At 41.8% G+C, this 14905-nt stretch overlaps 2 non-coding genes across 2 annotated transcripts; both read left to right on the top strand.

Annotated features, from left to right (window-relative positions):
* The first annotated feature begins 2470 nt into the window (after window positions 1–2470).
* LOC120269713 lies at window positions 2471–2577 on the top strand. The gene has a single exon (XR_005539353.1). It is a non-coding gene; the product is annotated as a small nucleolar RNA R71 (small nucleolar RNA).
* Window positions 2578–10611: 8034 nt separating this feature from the next.
* On the top strand, window positions 10612–10718 carry LOC120269692. Its single transcript, XR_005539333.1, has one exon. It is a non-coding gene; the product is annotated as a small nucleolar RNA R71 (small nucleolar RNA).
* Window positions 10719–14905: the final 4187 nt, after the last annotated feature.

Raw genomic sequence — 14905 nt, 5'->3', positions numbered from 1 at the left:
TCCACTATCTCATGACTCACCCTCTCAACCCTCTTTAACCTTGAAGTTCTAACTCTAATGGAGACCTCTCTCACATCAAAGTAACAAATCATGCAAATCCAATCAACCACAAGGATTAATTAAACAAGCAAGCAATGAGTATCCAAGATTAAAACTTAATCAAACTCGGATTAAATAGAAACACTAAGCAAATCCACAAAAGATGAGAATCCTAGGGTTCACAAGCCCAAATACCCTCTTGGGTTTTAGCTCTCCAAGGAGCAACATACAAAACACACCATCAATGAATGAAAGTACATTAAAACCATAGAAATAAACCCCCTTATATATGAACTGATGGCCTTGATAGATAGCTTCGACGTCTTGAAGGACCCATTGCGAAGCTAGGTTCACCGGTGGCTTCCTTGATGCTATGACGGAGGGGGAATCGATCAAAGTTGGTGACGAAGTGCCTCCAAAGCCTCAAAGACCTCCTCTCCAAGCCGTCTCACCCCTCAAGAGCCGCACAAAAGATGAGAAAGGATAGGGCAAAACGGCTATTTATAGGCCTTAGATCGCGTCTGTCACGTGCCCTTATGCGCCCGTGTGGATTTTCCACCCGCCCGCGTGGGCTGCAGGAATTTCCACGCGGCCGCATGAACAGTAATTTGCTGCAGTACTTCTAGAGTGAAATTGCTACAGTATTTTCACAACCCGTGATCCGAACACTCTTCTCTTGAGGCGACATGTCCGGGCACACGTCCATGTGGTAGGCTATAAAACTTTTCTTCAACGATGTATCTTTGAGAGGTCTTGCAATCTTTACAAAGAGAAGGAACATGAAGATGTGGTTGCCTTTGTGCCCTTCCAACTAGTGAATTGACTTGAATCTTCTTGGAAGTTGGCACACATCTCCATGTTTATGAATTCCTCTCATGTCTTGGTCCTTGAATTGAACAAGAACTCCCAACATTGTGTCTTTATAGCCTATCTTTGCTTCCTTTTTACTCTTCAAGGCATTCACAACCTATATGCATAAAAGAACACCAAATACACAATATGAGACATAAATCATGGTAAAAATGATGCTCAATGCATGTAAAACATATATAAAAATATGTCTACTCAAGCACTTATCATCCACCTTGACAAGTATGTCTTCAGTGATGCCCCTCGGTTGTCTCACTGTTCGGTCTACCAATTGCAATATCATCAGAGTGGGCCTAGGCTCTCCCAAGCCTAGTTTCTGAAAGAACGAGTATGGCATGACATTAATACTAGCCCCGAATCCGTCAATGCCATCCCTTCTCCCAAATTGCCAATGTTGCATAGAATCACAAAGCTTCCGTGGTCTTTCTTCTTGTTCGGCATATTCTTTTGCAACACTGCCGAACAAGAGGCATCTAAAATCACCAATGCACTCTCCTCCAACTTCCTCTTGTTGGTCAAAAGATCTTTCAAGAACTTGGCATTTTGAGGCATTTGGGACAACGCCTCCACAAAAGGAATGTTGATGTGCAATTGCTTGAATAGATCCAAGGACTTCTTGTATTGCTCATCATTTTGGTCGTTCTTTAATCTTGAAGGATATGGGATTCTTGGCTTGTAAGGTGGGGGTGCCACCTCTTTCTCTTTGTTAGCTCTCTCCTCAACCTCCATGACCTCGGGTGCTTCAACATTGGTCTTCTCACTTGGAAGCCTACCCTCAACCTCACGACCACTTCTCAAAGTGATCACCTTCACATGTTCTCTTGGATTAGTCTCAGTATTACTCGGCAAGCTTCCTTGTGGTCTCTCCGATAGAGACTTTGCAATTTTCCCCACTTGATTTTCTAAACTGTGCAATGAAGCGGTGTGGTTGAGAAGTGTAGCCTCGACTGATTGGAATCGTGTATCCGATGATTGCACAAATCTAGTCAAGGAATTCTCGAAGTCGGTCATCTGGGTTTCCAAGCTTGAAAGTCTATTCTCCATGTTCTGGGCTTGTTGTTATTGAAAACCCGGTGGTAATATGGGCTTTTTCTACCCTTGGTTACTCCTTGAGAAATTGGGATGGTTCCTCCATCCTTGGTTGTAGGTGTTGCTATAAGGATTACCTTGTACCCTTCCCGAATTTCCCACAAAGTCTACTTGTTCAATCGGCGCTGAAGCAGCAATTGAAATAGGACAATTAGACGACATATATGAACCCCCACAACCATCATAACTCATGATCATGGCCATCCTCGGTGAAGTCAATGTATCCAATTTCTTGCTCAATACCTCTACTTGGGCTGCTAAGGATGTAATCGCATCAATTTCATGGAGTCCGGCCACTTTCTTCTTTTCCCTTGCATTCCATTGGTAGCTGTTCATGGCCCTTTCCTCTACCAACTACCGGGCTTCTTCAGGGGTCTTGTTCCCCATTGTACCTCCTACGGCAGCATCTAGAAGTTGTCTCATACTTGGATTCAACCCATTGTAAAAAGTCTGAATGATCATCCATTCGGGGAAACCATGTTGTGGACACTTCTGTAGGAGGTCCTTGAATCACTCCCATGTCTCAAACAAGGATTTAAGCTCCACCTGAACAAACGATAATATTTCATTATGAAGCTTCGCTGATTTCTCCGGAGGAAAGTACCTTGCAGGAAAAGCTTCGACCATTTCATTCCATGTCATGATGGATGCTCGTGGTAAAGAATGTAGCCAATGCTTTACTCTTCCTTTTAGAGAGAATGAGAAAGGCCTCAATCTTATAGCATCATCCGTAACATCGTTAATCTTCAGCATGTCACAAACTTCCAAGAAGTTTTCAATATGGTTGTTTGTATCCTCATCGGCCAAACCATTAAACTGCGCCGACTGCTGTATCATTTGGATGAATGCTGGCTTTAGCTCAAAGTTCAGAACTGTAATCGGGGGCCGCACAATGCTAGATTGTATCCCCAATACTGATGGTATGGGGTAATCAGAAAATGTTCTCTGTTGTTCATTCTGTTCTACTATGTTGTCAGACCCTTCAACTTCCACTTCAGTTAGATTCGACGGTTCTTGCACAGGTTCTTTACCCTTTCTTCTGAGTGTACATTCAAGTTCAGGATCACCTTTAATTAATATCGAAGGGTTCCCTCGGGTCATAACCTGGAGTTGCACCAAAATAAAGAAAACAAATCAAAATGATGATAGAATAAGAAGATTTGAAGTAGAATGAATGATGAATGGCTAAGATAACAAAGTATCTCAAAATACCAACTCCCTGCAAAGGCACCAAAAACTTGACAACGCCCCCTATGTGTGACCTACAAGTGCACGGGTTTGTCGAAGTAATAAATCCCAAGTGAGTGGGGTATTGTATCCACAAGGAGTAAGGAATAAAAATACTAAAAGTTCTACTTAACCAAGAGAAGATGAATAATGATTGTTTTGATAAAGTGTAATGTAGGGAGAAAAATAAAAGAAACATGAACGAGAAGCCCAAGTAAGTGAGAGGAAAAGCAATCGATAGAAGTAGGATACTCAGACAATGCTAACCCTAGGACTAATGTTTCAAGTGCATGACTTACTATTATGCTTCCTAACTAATGCTTAATGAGTCGTGGAAATCCTAAAGTACATGGTCCCAAACCTAAGGTCAACCGTGACTAACTCTACACTATGTCACGGTGGAGAAATCACTCAGTCTCAACACCTTACACTGTGCAAAGTTGCACAGAGTTCTATGGATTCGAAGTGATAAACCCTATTTCTATGTGTAGATCTAACCATTTGGTGAAGGAGAAAGACCCCTAGTCATAATTAAGCCCCAGATACTAAAGTCACTTCAATGTTTCACTCTATTGCTCGTGTAACTAAGCCCAAACGGAGTTCATCCTTTAGTTATTCACTCTATTATAACCGCAAAGAACTCTAGGAATTGGAGGTATGATAAATCACACCAGAGGGGAAAGGGGACGCTCTGCTTCCTCTCGACTCACCCTCTTAACCCTCTCAAATATAGCTTTGTCTAATCCTCATGGCGTGTCACCTATCCACAAAGGTTACCAAGATGAGCTCTCAACCCTAGTGTCACTCTAAGGGAGAAATCATTTAACAAGCATTCAAGATTGAAACTCAATTAAAAACATAAATTAAGGAAGGCATAATAAAAGGTCAAAGAAACATTAACAACCTAGGGTTTATAAAATCCAAGTACCCACTAGGGGTTTAGCTCTCCATGGAGCAAGATACAATCAATAATGAAATAAAAAGTAAAAACAAGTAATCTATAGGAAAACCCCATCGGTATTCGTGTTGATGGTCTTATGGAGTAGCCTCTTTTTCTCCAAAGGTCCCATTGTCCGGCCTAGGGTACACCTTGCTGGATCAGTGCTGATGAAAGCTCCCACAATAACCTTCTTCCAAGAGAAGTGCGGGGTTGAATCCATAGGACCACTCCAAAGACTTGCCAAAAGCCCCTCAAAACCCTAGCCGACGGCCTCTCAAAAGATGGAGAAAAATTAGAGAGAAGGGGGAATGATTCCCCTCAGAATTGGGCTGAATCGTGGCTTAAATAGGGCTAGAATCGGGCATCCACACGCCCCTGTGGATTCTCCACACAGGCCTGTGGAATTTCCACACGGGCGTGGGGAATTTTCAACCGCCCGTGTGGATTCTCTAGAAACTTGATTTTCGGCCGGCTATGAACAGTAGCTGCTATAGTATATTGCTTTGAACGTTCGTTCACTAATCTGTTACCACGTCCATTCACTAATCTGCTTCGAACGACATGGATGTATCTGTAGCTCAGTCGGGAGAGGCATATAGCCTTTGACACTCCTGGCTCATACTGACCATGTCCACATAAGGTCCTGTATGCTATCTAAGGAGTCAAACTACTGAGATAGTCAGTCAGTAATTGGTCATACTTCTCAGTGTCAGTAAAAGCCTCATCATACAATCCAATTTGGACCGAAAACTGTGTGACGGTCATACTGTAATGGTTTCCAAATGCTTGGAACTATATGGCATCAATACTGTCGAATCTAGAATACAATCAATCGAACTTGAATGACTCTAATGCAGTGTCAACATACGGATATCCGGCTCGCGAATGGACAACATCTCCTCCAGCTACCCCCAGAGAGAAACTCATCTATCTTGTCAGCTATCTCATCCTTTCGCTGAACCTCTCGGAGTGCACTCAAGTCCGGAAATTGAGTTTGACTAAACTTAAGTTTGGATAATCTTGCAAATCGAGCCTGGTGCTCGAGAATCGCAAACTCTAAAGGCTCTGGCTTAGGAGAAGACTCGCGCGAACGCTTGTCAGCTTGCTTCTTCAATTTGGGGGCCATAACAACAAGAATTGAAAAAACATTGATCAAATAAACTCAAAGATTCAATGCTGCAGAAATCCATACGTCCGTGTGGAAATTCCACACGCCTATGTGGATCCACGGGGCATGAAAGCCGCACTGCCGCTATGCAAAAACCGCAAAAATACATACAAATTTCACTTAAAAACCACTCTAATGTATGCACCAAATAATTACACATGAAAACAAAGTAGCAATCACCAATTTAATCAAAATAAATCAAGATTTGGCAAAGAGAAAGAGAAAGAGGGTTTACCAACAAGATGCTAATGAAAACCTTGAAAACGGCCAGAAAACTTGAATGCAAACCCTCTAAATCGATTGTGAGAAGTCGGGGGAATTAATGGATGCGTTTACGGAGTGTTTGGGAGTGAAAAGATAAAAAGGCACAAGAGATTTATAAAGAAAAATCGTAGCCTTTTAAGTTCTGCACATCCACACGGGCGTGTAAAAATTACCCACGCCCGTGTCACTCCACAGGAGAGCTTCACAGGGGCACTCATATGCCCCTATGTGCTCTGAGGATGGCACAGCTTACCTCTGAATGCATCCACACAGGCTTGTGGAAATTCTGCACGCCCATGTGCCCGACCTACAGAGGCAACCACACGCCCCTATGGCTTCTCTATCCATCCAAAAATTTTGGCTAAGTGTTCCACACGCCCTGTGGAAATTCTACACGGGCATGTGCATCTTCACAAAGGTACTCACAAGGGCACTCACCACCCCTATGTCTTCTCGGGATATAGGAGAACTCTCTGTAGAGATTCACACAGGCGTGTGGAAATTACCCGCGCTAGTGTGTAGTTCACAGGGTCATCCACAGGGGCATTCATACGCCCCTCTGTCTTCTTGGGATGGAGTCTGGGACTCTAGAGAGAAACACACGCCCATGTGGAAATTACCCACGGGTGTGTTATCACGCCCCGGCCCACGAGCCCAAGAAACGCGACAATCACCGCAGCAATCCCAAGGAGGGATACCCCGCCACTCAACCCTCAGGACGCTGCAAGGCTGATCAATATACTGGAATTCAATAATAGTAACAACAACAACAAAAACAACAATAGGAAACAAAAATATAGAGGTTCACAAATACACAAGAAAACAACACTAACAACAGTAGGAAATGCTAGTACATGAAAGTTAAAAGTTATTTAGATACGAAACCATGCAACAAAGTTTTCTACACACTAGTGGATCGATAGGTCTTATAATATGTTCCATGACAACAACAACATACATGAACTGAAGGAAATACAACGGGTAAGACGTATCAGAGAAAATGCCCAAGACGCGCCACACGACCCACACCTACTACCCGCAGCAGATCGGGAGGAAGAAGAGGGATGAGTAACTCAAGTTACTCGGTGAGGGAGGTTAGCACAACTTTAGCGTAAATACACCAACAAATGAATAAAAAAATAATAAAACATCAAAATAAAAGTTTTACCAAAATAATACTAGTTTAGAAACATTAACACATAATAGAAGTCTTCAAAAGGATTAAAATAACATAATAATACCAAGAAAACCATTTTTACCCCAACTAGAGTTTACAACACCAAAACCACAAAACATGGTTTTAATAAATCAGCACAATACCCAACACTCACCCAGCATAACGTGGTCTAGAAAACTCTCTAAACTTTCGCCATGGCCATGGCTAAGTTCAGAGACATCAAGGTACTCATGCCCTTGACGTTGACCCATCAATTCACCGGTTGGTGACTCCGGCTGCCCGATGAATATCTAGTCAGGGCTTTACACTCCCACCTGAACTAGCCCTCGTAGTAATCAGCCGCTCATCACGCCACCTCAACAGGCTGGCCATGGAGACCGCCTACTATAGTAGGATATCACCAGAACAAATCACCACAATAAACATAACTCCACTCGGAGTACAATATCCATCCATAATCATAAATCAATAATACCTCGGCCATTTGCACGAGGACAAGATAAACACATAAGCAAAGCCCAAACTTTTAATACAAAATAATTTGCAAGTCCCAACACAAGAAGCAACATGGAAATCCTTTCCTTTCGACAATTCAAAATTTGTTTCAAGCCTAGGATTTCACCAAATCAAAGATTTCCACAACAAATCTCAAGTTTCATACAAAATAAGGATTTCACAAACTCATGGATACATATATCAATTACAATTTCCATGATAACAAATCAAAAGCCAAATGAGACATCCAAGATTTTCTCAATAAGAACTATCATTCACCAAAATACCAAACAAGTATAAATCAATAAAACTTACTTGAAACATGATATGCATATATATATATATATATATATAGCTATTGGCATTCTTCTAATAAAGCTATGCTAAATAATTCCACTCACAGGATCGGCAATTTGTCTTCCTCTCAAGCTACTCCTCGGCTAAGTCTTTGCCTCGAGCCAAGACTTCTTCTCCTTGCCAAAGCAAACAAAACACAACAAAAATTAGCAAAAACAAAACAAACAAGAAAAACCGTAAGTTTTCTAACAAACAACCCTAATTCGATCCTAGGATTAGCTCAAAACTAGGTATAAAGGTTACCAATGAAATTCTAGGGGTTTTAGCTTCATTCTAATCCAAGGAAATCAAAGAAACAACCAAAGATTGCCGGTGCTACAGTAACCTCGGAATTATGGTATAAAACAATAAATCCAAGCTTACCAAGTTCAAGGGTGAGGAAAGAAGGAAGAGGACACTTGGTTCACCGGAAAATCTCGCCGGAAAGAAAAAAAAATTAGGGAGAAGAAAGGGTTCGGCCAAACTAGGGAAGAAGAAAACGAAGAAAAGAAAAAGAAAGGTTTTAAGAGAAAATCGCGCTGTTACAGTAACGGGTTGCTACAGTGGCAGATCACCACAGGACCGGCTTCTACAAGACCGGTCTGCTACAGGATCAAGTTGCTACATGAATATATTGCTACAGTATTGGACTGAAAAATCTATAGAAATGGGCTAGTTTAATCTAGTGTAAAAACCTGGTTATAACATGTGTGACCATCACAAGGTAGTTCACAGGGGCAAACACATGCCACTATGTCCTCTCGGGATGAGCTCTGAAAGGAAACACATGCCCTTGTAGAAATTCCACACGGCCGTGTGTCTTCTTTGGATGACTTGAAAAAAATTACAGACTCTGCAGAAAATTTCTGCACACTCATATAAACATAGAGCCTGCTTATACTATGAAAAATTGACCAGAGAATCATGAAAAACATGTTCAAATGACCAAGAAACTTTGCCAATCACAATTAAGCATACAAAAACACCAATGATCCACGAGAAAAGCACAACAATAGCATGTAAAAATTAAGAGACCAACACTTAAATCCTTATTCATGCAAATACTAAACTAAGCCCTAAAAAAAAGTAAAGACTTGGGTTGCCTCCCAAGAAGCGCTTGTTTAACGTCACTAAGCTTTACGTACCTCTTCTTACCTCATGGGGGCTCATAAATGAAGGTTTCCCTCTTACCAACAATCTGAAAGCATGATGAACATAGTCTTTTCAAGGTAGAGGGGGAGTTGTCAAGCTTGTTACGACAGAAGGGTTTGTCACCCTTACTTTGTTCTTGCACATCCCTATTAGCCTTGGAGTGCTTTGTGTGGCGTCTCCTTACTCACTTTATCTTTTAGATCATCCTCTTAATGATTTATGGGGTAGGTTGCATCTTGTCCTCTAGACAAAGTGATAAGATTTCTTCGTTCTCCATTTCTTGATCTAACATCTCTTCATATGGTCTGGACACATCATTTCCTGCACGTATTCATCTATTAGCTCACTAGTAGTGTGAAGGAAATACAAAGTATCATCAAAATCAAGAGAATGTCGCATGGCTTCAATATGTCAATTTGTCATCACCAACTCATAAAGTCAACTCCCCACTGTCCATATCAATAAGAGCCTTGGATCAGCGGAACATCGACATCCTCATCAATATCCAATACTACAAAGTTTACAGGAAATATGTACTTGTCAACTTTCACAAGTACGTCTTCAATGATGCCCCTCGGATGCCTAATTGTTCCGTCTGCCAATTTAAGTGTCATCCGAGTGGGTCTAGGCTCTCCCAAGCCTAGCTTCTGGAAGAAAGTATAAGGCATGACGTTGATGCTAACCCTTGAATCCGCCAATGCCTTTTCTTACCCAAATTACCAATGTTGAATGGAATGAAAGTACATATTCTTTTCCAACACCATGAACATAAAGCATCTAGAATCACATATGTACTCTCCTCCAAATTCCTCTTATTGGTCTAGAGGTCCTTAAGAACTTTTGCATAACGAGGCATTTGAGATAACGCCTTTACAAATGGAATGTTGATGTGTAATTGCTTCAATAGACCTAAGAACTTCTTGTATTGCTCATCATTTTGGTCATTCTTCAACCTTCAAGGGTAAGGGATTCTTGTCTTGTAAGATGGGGGTGCCATCTCTTTCTATTTGTTGGCTCTCTCCTCAATCTCCATGACCTCAGGTGCTTCAACATTGGTCTTCTCACTTGGGAGCCTATCCTCAACTTCACAACTACTTCTCAAAGTGATCGCCTTCATATGTTCTCTTGGGTTTATCTCTGTATTCCTTGGTAAACTCCCTTGAGGTCTTTCCGAGAGTGACTTCGCAATTTGGCCCACTTGGTTCTCTAAGTTGTGCAATGATGCGGTGTGGTTACGAAGTGTGGTCTCAGCCAATTGAAATCTTGTATCCGACGATTGAATAAACTTGGTCAAGGCCTTCTCTAGGTCGGTCATCCGATTTTCCAACCCTGAAACTCGGTTCTCCATGTTCGCCGCTTATTGTTGTTGTTGGAAACCGGGTGGTACCATAGTCTTCTGTTGCCCTTGATTACTCCATGAAAGGTTTGGGCGGCTCCTCTACCCCGGATTGTAGGTATTGCTATATGGATTCCCTTGGCCTCTCATTGTATTACCCACAAAATCCACTTGTTCCACCGAGGATGTACCACCAATAGAAATCGGGCAATCAGATGGAGCATGTCCTCCCCCACACCCAGTGCAACTAGTCTTGGCTTCTACTCTAGGAGAAGTTAGAGCATCTAACTTTTTGCTCAATGACTCAACCTGGGCCGCCAATGAAGTAATTGCATCAATCTCATGAAGTCAGGCTATCTTCTCTCTGTCCCTTGTATTCCACTGATAACTGTTCATAGTCATTTCTTCAATGAGATGTCAGGCTTCTTTGGGGGTCTTGCTTCCTAAGTACCTTATGCTGTAGCATCAAGTAACTGCTTTATGCTTGCATTCAACCCATTATAGAAAGTCTGAATAATCATCCATGTTAAGGGCATTTTCACAGGAGCTCCTTGAACCTATCCCATGTCTCAAATAGAGACTCCAATTCTATTTGCACAAAAGAGGATATTTCATTCCTAAGCTTCGCAGATTTTTTGGGAGGGAAATATCGGGCAAGAAAAGCTTCTACCATCTCCTCCCATGTAGTGATCGATGCTCTAGGTAATGAATGTATCCATTGCTTCGCTCTCCCTTTTAAGAAAAATTGGAAGGCCCTCAACTTGATAGCATCATCCGTAACACCATTAATCTTGAGCATGTCGCACACCTCTAAGAAGTTCTCTATGTGATTATTTAGATCCTGATCGGCCAAACCATTAAACTATACTGACTAGTGTAACATCTGCATGAAGCCTGGCTAAAGCTCAAAATTCTGAGTCATGATTGGTAGCCGCACAATACTAGACTGCATGCCAAGAACTATGGGTCTGGCATAATCTGAGAGTGTCCTCTGCTGCTCATTCTGTTCTGCCATGTTATCAGACCCTTCACCTGCTATCTCATCTTGATTAGACTATTCTTGCATAGGTTCTTTTCCCCTTCTATGAATTCTTCGCTCAATGTCCAGATTTCCTTCAACCAATGTCGAAGGGTTTCCTCGGCTCATAACCTGGAGCTGTAACCAAAGAAAAGAAAACAAATCAGAACAATGAATGAAAAAGAAAGTGTGAAATAGAATAAGTGATGAATAGCTAAAATTGCAAATTGCAAGGTGTTTCCAAAACGCCTATTCTAGGGCAACAACACTAAAATCTGAACACACTTTTTACGTGTGTACCGCAAGTGCACGGGTTGTCGAAGTAATAAAAATACCCTGGTGAGTCGGTAGTCATATCCATAGGGAATAGTGATTAGTGATAAATGCTTCTGTGATATGAATGCGAAGCATTCTTTCCTTATGTTAAGCATTACCTTTCTCGGATTTTTACACTAATATGTGTGTTTTTATGCTACTTTTATGCAGGTAAGGTTGTGAGGCCGATTATGAAGGAAAGAAGCCAATGTGGATCATAATGCACCGATTTTAGAGGAAATCTTGCTAAGGTTCAAACGCGAAGACATAGGTCGGGTGTGAGATGCTAGAGTGTGTGCCAACCTCCTCGTATTTGACTTAGCACAACCATTTGGAGGAGCACAAGAGCAGTCACACTCAAGCATTCCGACTTATGCACATAGAACAAGATCTCCATCAACTTATCCATCATTGAAGAAGCAAAGTGATCTAGGACGTGAGCGTGTGCCCATTTGCGTTACCTCGATGAAAGTATGGATTCAGGAAGTATTTCAGGCTGAATACTATAGCAAAGCACTGTAGCAAAGAACTGTAGAAGCACTATTTACAACTGGCTGAGAAAACTGCATAACAGAGAATCCACACGCCCGTGTGGAAAATCGACAGGGGCGTCCATAGGGGCGTGTGGATCCCCGATTCCAGCCCTATTTAAAGCCGATTCAGCCCAGATTTCAGCATTCTTTTCTCGATCTTTTTCCCAACTTGAGAGAGGGCTTCGGCTAGGGTTTTGAGAGGTATTGGCTAGGGTTTTGGAGAGGTTCTATGGCTCTGACATCGTGCGTTATTTGGAAGAAGGTTATTGGGAAAGCTTTCGTCGGCACCGATCCGGCGAGGTGTATCCTAGGCCGGACGAAGGACCCTTTGCGACGAGTAAAGGACTCTCCACAAGACCATCAACATGACTATCGAGGGGGTTTTCTATGGATTCATTGCTTTTACATTCTATTTCTTTGATTGTAATTAGCTCCATGGAGAGCTAAACCCTTAGTGGGTACTTGGGTATTTGTGAACCCTAGGATGTATTCATTTCATTGAATCTCTTTATTATGCTTTCAATTAATTGATGTTTATTGGGAGTTCCAACCTTGAATGCTTGATTGTTTGAATACTCCCCTAGAGTGACACTAGGGTTGAGAGTTCTTGTTGGTAACCTTGTGAGTGAGTGACACACCATGAGTGTTAGACAAAGCTAGGTTGGAGAGGGTTGAGAGGGTGAGTCGAGAGGTACAGGAGCGTCCCCTTTCTCCTCCGATGTGTTAGATTCTACCTCCGTTCCTCGAGTTTTTTGTGGCCATAATAGAGTGAATGGTCTAAGGGATGACCTTCCACTGAGGCTTAGTTATGAGTGCAATGGAGAGAAGCGTAGAAGTGATCTTAGTATCTAGGGCTTAATTGTGGTTAGGGACCTTCCACCTGGACCAAAGGGTTAGGTCTATAATTAGGAAGTGATTTATCACTTGGAATCCCTAGAGCTCATTGCAATTCTATGCGAGTGCGAGGTTGAGAGGATATCCAATCTCTCCTCCGGGACATGTATAAAGTTAGGCATGGTTGACCTTAGATTTGGGACTATGTAATTAAGGATTTCCACGACTCACTGTTGTATTAATTAGGAAGCATTATAGAGGGTTCTTGCACTTGAAACGATTGTCCTAGGCGGAGCAATATCCGAGTATCCCATCTTTATCGATTGCCTTACCTTCTCCTTTACTTATGCTCTCTTACTTGTTGTTTTTACTTTTGAGAATTGAATCATTGTCACATATATCACTATTCATCTTTCACATAGCTAAGAAGTGAATTAAGTGTTTTTATTCCCTACTTCCTGTGGATACGATACTCGCTCATCCGGGATTATTACTTCGACAAACCCGTGCACTTACGGGATATACGCAAGGGGACCTTGTCAATTAGAAACACAAGAATTGCTATTCAACTATGGTGTGCGAACAATATCAATGTGAAAAGAAAAGAAATAAAGAAAACAAGAAAGAGAGGCGCAATAAAATGAGAAGAAAGGCAATCAATAGAAAGTGGGGCACCCGGACATTGCTCACCCTAGGACTATTGCTTCAAGTATAAGACCAACCATTATGTCTCCCAACTGATGTCTAATGAGTCGTGGAAATTCTTAAACACACGGTCCCAAACCTAAGGTCAACCGTGACTAACCCTACACTATGCCCCGATGGAGAAATCGCTTAATCTCAACACCTCACACTGTGAAAGGCTGCTTAAAGCTCTAGGGACTCCAAGTGATAAACCCTATTTCCTAATCTAGATCTAACCCTTTAGTTCAGGCGAAAGACCCCTGGTCTCAATTAAGCCCCAGCACTAAGGATTACTGCAGCGCTTCACTCTGTCGCTTACGCAACTAAGCCCCATTGGAGTTCCTCTCTTAGCACTTCACTCTATTATGACTGCAAAGAACTCTTGGAACACCGAGGTAGGATAAATCACACTAGATGGGAAAGGGGACATTCCGCTACCTCTCGACTCACCCTCTCAACCCTCTACAATCTAGCTTTGTCTAACCCTCATGGTGTGTCACTCATCCACAAGGATTACCAAGATGGATTCTCAACCCTAGTGTCACTCTAAGGGAAAATCACTTCAACAAGCATTCAAGATTGGAACTCAATTAGAACATTAATTAAACAAAACATAATAAAAGATCAATGAAACAAAATTATCCTAGGGTTTACAAGTCGAAGAACCTACTAGTGGTTTAGCTCTCCATGGAGCAAGATACAATCAATAATAAAATCAAAAATAAAAACATGTAATCCATAAGTAAAACCCCCTTGTAGTCCATATCGATGGTCTTATGGAGTAGCCTCATCTTCTCCAAGGGTTCCCTCATCAAGCCTAGGGCACACCTAACCGAATCGATGCCGATGAAAGCTCCCCCAATAACTCTCTTCTAAAGGAACGTGGTGTTGAAGGCCATAGAACCACTACAAAAACCTTACCAAAGCCTCTCTAAACTCTAGTCGCGAGCACCTCCAAAGATGAGAAAAAGATGGGCACAAGATCCTTTAAATCAGCTGAAATAGCGACTTAAATAGGGTTGGAATCGGGCATCCACACGGGCCTGTAGAATTTCATCACGCCCGTGTGAATCTCCTGAAAAATGATTTTTTGCTGTCTGTAAACAGTAATTGCTACAGTGTTTTGCTGTAGTAACTACTGCACTACTCTGCCAAAACACTACAAGAAATACAAGAATAGGCAACAGATTTTTCCATTACTAAATACTACATTTCCGTTGCTATAAATATTTAGTAATGGAATTAGCAACGGAATCATTCCGACGGCTATTCCCAAGTAGCTATTCAAATTCCGTTGGTATGATAAAATTCCGTAGTTATTTCTTATGTTGTTCCGACTGACGCTTCCGTTGCCAAACACAAGAATTCCATCGTTAATATAATAAAATATTCAATCTTTTATGGTTCACGAAACTTCCGTTGCTATAT

This window comes from Dioscorea cayenensis, chromosome 9 (genome assembly GCF_009730915.1).
Source record: "Dioscorea cayenensis subsp. rotundata cultivar TDr96_F1 chromosome 9, TDr96_F1_v2_PseudoChromosome.rev07_lg8_w22 25.fasta, whole genome shotgun sequence".
Lineage (NCBI taxonomy): Eukaryota > Viridiplantae > Streptophyta > Magnoliopsida > Dioscoreales > Dioscoreaceae > Dioscorea > Dioscorea cayenensis.
The sequence above is the reverse complement of the archived record's forward strand: the minus strand, read 5'-3'. Positions and strand labels throughout refer to the sequence as shown.